Source organism: Gavialis gangeticus, unplaced genomic scaffold (genome assembly GCF_001723915.1).
Source record: "Gavialis gangeticus isolate Ggan-Ray unplaced genomic scaffold, GavGan_comp1, whole genome shotgun sequence".
Lineage (NCBI taxonomy): Eukaryota > Metazoa > Chordata > Crocodylia > Gavialidae > Gavialis > Gavialis gangeticus.
The window spans coordinates 4954574-4960560 of NW_017729026.1; the positions used below are offsets into that span (position 1 = coordinate 4954574).

The window sequence follows — 5987 nt, forward strand, 5'->3', positions numbered from 1 at the left end:
AGCACCCGCAGACCCCTCACCAGGTCATCATCCATGGCCAGCACCAGGTCCAACAAGGCGTCTCCCCTGGTGGGGCTGTGCACCTCCTGGATTAGATGGAGGTCCTGCATTTTGGCTAGGAACCTACGTGAACAGTCAGACCTGGCTGACTGCTCTTCCCAGCAGATGTCTGGAAAGTTCAGGTCACCCATGATGACCAATGTCCTTTGACCTAACTACCTCTGTGAGCTGACTTAAGAATTCCTGGTCGAGCTCTTCCCCTTGGTTGGGTGGTCTGTAGTAGACCCCCACCGTTAAGTCTCTTTCCCCTTGACTGCCTTGTATTCTAACCCAGAGCACTTCAGTGTGCCCCTCCTCTGACTCTGTGCTACTTGATGAGGATGTGTATTCCTCCTTAATGTAGAGTGCCACACCCCAGCCTTTCCTCCCTGTTCTGTCCCTCCTGTACAGCCTATAGCCCTTGATATTCACTGCCCAGTCACGCACTGGGTCCCATCACGTTTCAGTGAGCCCCACCATGTCTGGCTGCTTGTGCTCAACTACGCAAGCTGCTTGTGCTCAACAGGTATACATCTGATCTGAAACTCCACTAAAGAAAGCACATAACTTAAGATAGGTGCATATATATCTATCTATATCTATATCTATATATATCCAGGGCTGACAACAGGCAAACAGAACAATGCATAACAATGGCAAATGAGTAGATATTGCATAACCTCATAAAGGGCAATAGGAAACTTGTACCTTGACATACATAAGGTACTTTTTGTTTAATCTTAGAAGCGATTTTTGAATACATGTAAGAATTAGGGGATAAAATTAGACTACAGGTAGGTGGGTTGAGCTTCACTGAGATAAACAGTGCTGCATTTAACATGCTATAAATGGTGTACCATGCATTTGGTGACCAGGAAATCTATCACTGCAGCATTGCACAAATAATTAGTGACATGATAGACAAGGCCAATGAAAACATGCATAGCAGGAATTCCATGAGGTGCCACAAACTGAAACGGTCTCCATAGACTCCAATGCCTTCTGTTGAGTTTAAGTTTTTATTTACTGAAAGATGATGTTGCTAATACTACATGCAGAGAAAAACCTTTTGAATATGAATTGATGTAGAGCTGCCTGAGTAATTTTGTAGGCAGATAAAACAAATCCTCTGAGATAGTTGTAACTCCTTCAATTAACTTGACAGGTGCTAACACCTGATGGTGACAACATACATTTCAATTTTTAACTATTTCCATGAAGGAAGTTATAGTAGAAATATTCACACATTGAACTTAATCCAGTTTAGTTGAATACATCTTAATTCCAATAATCATATCTTCACCTTGGAAACTTACTCCATTTAACTGCCAGATTTGAATTCTTGTGCGTCTTATGTGTAAATATTTCCATAGCAAAGCCCTTATTAAGTTAATTTTCTTTGCAGCTATGAATGTCCTGTCAATGTACTTCCAAAGTTTAGCTGCTCGATTTCTAAAATATGTTACTGAATCCAGTATTACTGTTATATACGTTTATCTTCAGTTTTAATCTCTGGGTCACTCTAGACCTACATACTGCAGGCTCTCAAGACATTAAAGTTCAGGAAAGTTTTCTAGTATGACTAACTTCTTGCAGACATGAACACCTTTTACTGTACGGGAAAAAATATTCCAAAACAGACTCTTGGTCCCAGCTGAAGACATCCTTCAATACTGGTTATCTGAAATTACTGGATATTCAATTACATTGAACCATAGTAACCAATTAGATGTGGAAGTAATATTAATTGCAGTAAAAGCACAGCATTTAATCTTGTGCAGACAATAACATATATCTCTTTAAAAATGCCATCCTGGATGTGATGATGCAGTTTGTTGAACAAAAATGTGCTCTGTATACGTCAGATAACAATAAAGGAGGTGGAATATAAGATTGCTGATCATTAGTCATCATTACAATTATGATGAGCTGAATGGCTCATTCAGACTCATACTGTGTAAATGCCAGATATTTCAAAGTATCTGGCAACAGGTTCCTACCCAGGTTAATTTGATTCCCTGGATACTAAGAGAGATATGGAATTTATCTGCTGCTGGAGAACTTAATTGATTCACATAAATAACATCCTGGAAAAATGGAAGGAAAAAGAACACACTTCATTAGGAACATAATGATTTGTTTTGAGAGTGCCTCTATATAAAGTCTGAGTTTTGTTTCCTTGAGGAAGCATGGTTAACTTTGGCAAAATTGTACTATTAAAATGATATATAAATACGACACTAGCACAGGTCATTTGTGGATGTTACACAGACCTATTTTCTGTTCCACCTCTCTTTGTACTGTCTTTTCTTGAGATTTAAATTGACTTGGGTATCTGATAAATGTTACATATATAAGATATCTATCTATATATCTATATCTCTAAGTATAAAAGATATGGAACTGGCTATTTTCTCTAATACTGCAAGCTGCAAATAGTCACATTTTTCAACAGTACCTGGATAAAAAAAACAGAGGCTGTGGACAGACATTATGTTTATAGCACTATATTCCATTATAGTGCTGAAAAAGCAGATGTACAGATGTATACCCTGCCTGTAGCACTACAAGAATTGCCTAAGCACTACAGAAATGGTCCTAGTTGAAACAGGAAATTTTCTGTAGCATATGGAACATCTGTACAGATACATGTAATGCTACAGGGAATCTTTTGTTCTCCCAAAAGCCCACAGCAGAGTGATCTTCCACTCTGGTCCCCCAAGGTGGGAAGGAGAGAGAGCAGCTGGCTGAATGACAACAGCCCACCATGGAGTGGACCAGCAGTCCAGCCAGGACTAGAGGCTACAGCTTTCCCTGACATGGCAACAGAAACTTGCAAAGTGCTATCCTAGTTCTGGGTGCTGGGCTCATACATGGCTCCATCTTGCCATGCCCTATAGAGGTCAGCAGCCTATCAGTGAGTAGGCTCTGAAGGGCTTCCCTCCCACCAGTGGGAGACATGAGAAGCAGAACCACAGGTCTGAGTAATCCCTTATTGCACCCTGATTGGAAAGCAAGCTGCTGAGTTATCTGCAGTGACTTTGTAGTGCTACAGCTAAGGGACTCTGCAGGTCAGTCCCTGCCAGGTACTGCTACATTTTTGTAGTGCCTTGAAGTGCTGTGGTACTTGCAGTGCTAAAAACTGAATGTTTGTACACCCCAGGTAGAGTAATTTAAAAGATTGTTCCAAGGGACAAAGACTAAAGGTTTAAAAAGATGCAAATAAGCAGATATTCTAACAGGTATTTGATTCTTCTCTAATGTAGGAAAAAACGAAAGAGAGACTGCTATTCCATGGGAATTGGAAAATCTCCAGTGAAAAAAAAAGGACTGGAAAATCACAGGATAATATGTTATCTTAGACAACAGATTTGGAAAGAGGAATGAAAAAGACGTTAGGGAAGGATGCTGATGGGGGGGGAGAGCAACCCCCCTACCCCCAACAACCTGACCTGGTTGCCCAGCTCTGTGGTGTGGGAGGGGCGGATTAGACAATTTTTTCTAGCCTAGCAGTTTTCATAATCCCCTCAATTCATTATCTGAATTATGCAAACAGTCTGATAAGAGGAAAATGCAGAAATTCCAAGTAACACAGCTTTTTTAAACGTATCCTATATTTTAAAAAGGTATATTTCTAAGGGCAGATGCTGTCCAATTTGCAGTAACTAGACTGTGAAGAGTGAAGGTTCATTATGTCTCCAAACACATCAAAGAGAATATAAGGACCAGTTTGCTAATTAACATTTTAAAACTCTTCACCGCTCACTTAGAATCATAGAAAATTAGGGTTAGAGGGGACCTGAAAAGGTCATCTAATCCAAACCCCTGCTCAAAGCAGGACCATCCCCAACTAGATAATTCCAACCAGGGCTTTGTCAAGCTACATCTTAAAAACCTCCAATGACGGAGTTTCCAGCACTGCTCTAGGTAATCTGTTCCAGTGCTTCACTACCCTCCTAGTGAGAAAGTTTTTCCCAATATCCAACCTACACCTCCCTTGCTGCAACTTGAGACCATTGCTTCTTGTTCTGTCATCTGCCACTACTGATAACAGTCTAGCTCAATCCTCTTTTGAACCCTGCTTCAGTTAGTTAAAGGTTGTTACCAAATTCCCTCTGTCTTCTTTTCTGCAGATTAAATAAGACCTGTTCCCTCAGCCTCTTCTCAGAAGACATGTGCCCGAGCCGCCTAACCATTTTCTTTGCTGTTTGGTGGACTCTCTCCAACTTGCCCAAATCCTTTCTATAGTGGGGGTCCAGAAATGTCCACATCTGGACAGTACTCCAGATGTGACCTCACCAGTGCAGAATAGAGGCAAATAATTACTTCCCTTGATCTGCTGGCAATGCTCCTACTAATGCAGCGTAGTATGCTGTTAGCCTTCTTGACAATAAGGGTACACTATTGACTCATATCCAGCTTACTGTCCACTGTAACCCCTAGGTCCTTTTCTGCAGAGCTTTTGCCTAGCCAGTCCCCAGTCTGTATTTGTGCATGGGACTGTTCTGTCCTAAGTGCAGGGCTTTGCACTTGTCCTTGTTGAACCTGATGAGATTCCTTTTGGCCCAATCCTCCAATTTGTCTAGGTCACTCTGAATCCTAGCCGAACCCTCCAGCATATATACTATATTCCCCAGGTTGGTGTCATTTGTGAACTTGCTTAGGTTGCAATTCAGCCCATCTTCCAGATCATTAATGAAGTTATTGAACAAAACTGGCCCCAGGACTGATCCCTGCAGCACTCAACCTGATATAGCCTGCCAACTAGACCTTGAGTCATTGATCACTACCCACTGAGACCAACGATCCAGCCAGGTTTCTACCCACCTTACAGTTCATTCATTCAGCCTGTACTTCCTTAGCTTGCTTGCAAGAATGTTGTGGGGGACCCTATCAAAAGCCTTGCAAAAGTCAAGGTATATAATGTCCATTGCTTTCCCTGCATCCCCAGAGCCAGTTATCTAATCATAAAAGAAAATCAGGTTGGTCTGGCATGACTTGCCCTTGGTGAATCTGTGCTGACTGTTCCTGGTCACTTTCTCCTCCTCCAAGTGCTTAGAAATGGATTCCTTGAGGACTTGCTCCATTTTTCCCGGGACTGAGGTGAGGCTGACTGTTCTGTAGTTCTCTGGATCCTCTTCCGTCCCTTTCTTAAATATGGGCACTATATTTGCTCTTTTCCAACCATGCAGGACCTCCCCCAATAGCCATGAGTTTTCAGAGATAATGGCCAGTGGCTCTACAATCACATTAGCCAACTCTCAGCACACTTGGATGCACTGCATCTGGCTCCAAGGACTTGTACACGTCCAGCTTCTATAAACAGACCCTAACCTGTTCTTTCACTACTAAGGGTTGCTTACCTTCTTCCCAAACTGTGCTGCCCAGTGCAGCAGTCTGGGAGCTGACTTTGCCTGTGAAGACTGAGGTAAAAAAGGCACTGAGTACTTCAGCCTTTTCCTCATCAACTGTCACTAGGTTGCCTCCCCCATTCAGTAAGGGAACCACATTTTCCCTGATCTTCCTTTTGTTACTAACTGTGATGGAAGAAGCTTAGAGGCCAGTGCACGCTCCAGAAGGAAGAATAAATCTTCTGCACTTAGCCCAGGAGAAGGGAGAATGCTTGGAGGAGCCCAGAGCAGTGAGCAGCGTTTTTGATTTCATAGACATTCATAGACATTTGGGCTGGAAGGGACCCCAAAGGATCATTGAGTCCAGCCCCCTGCCCCAGGGGCAGGAGTCAGCAGGGATCATAGGATCCCAGCAAGATAAATATCTAAATGTGTCTTGAAGGCGTTCAGAGTGGGTGCTTGAACCACCTCTGGCAGCAGTCTATTCCAAACCCTGGGGGCTCAGACAATAAAGAAGTTCTTCCGTATGTCCAGCCTTAATTGGTCGTGGTGGAGTTTGTGACCATTTGATCTTGTCATCCCTTGGGGCGCTCTGGT

At 42.6% G+C, this 5987-nt stretch overlaps 1 protein-coding gene across 3 annotated transcripts in view; it reads right to left on the bottom strand.

The window, feature by feature from the left end:
• The window catches only part of L3MBTL3 (l(3)mbt-like 3 (Drosophila)), a 232181-nt gene that overhangs the window by 12787 nt on the left and 213407 nt on the right, over nt 1-5987 (bottom strand). The window lies entirely within an intron of this gene.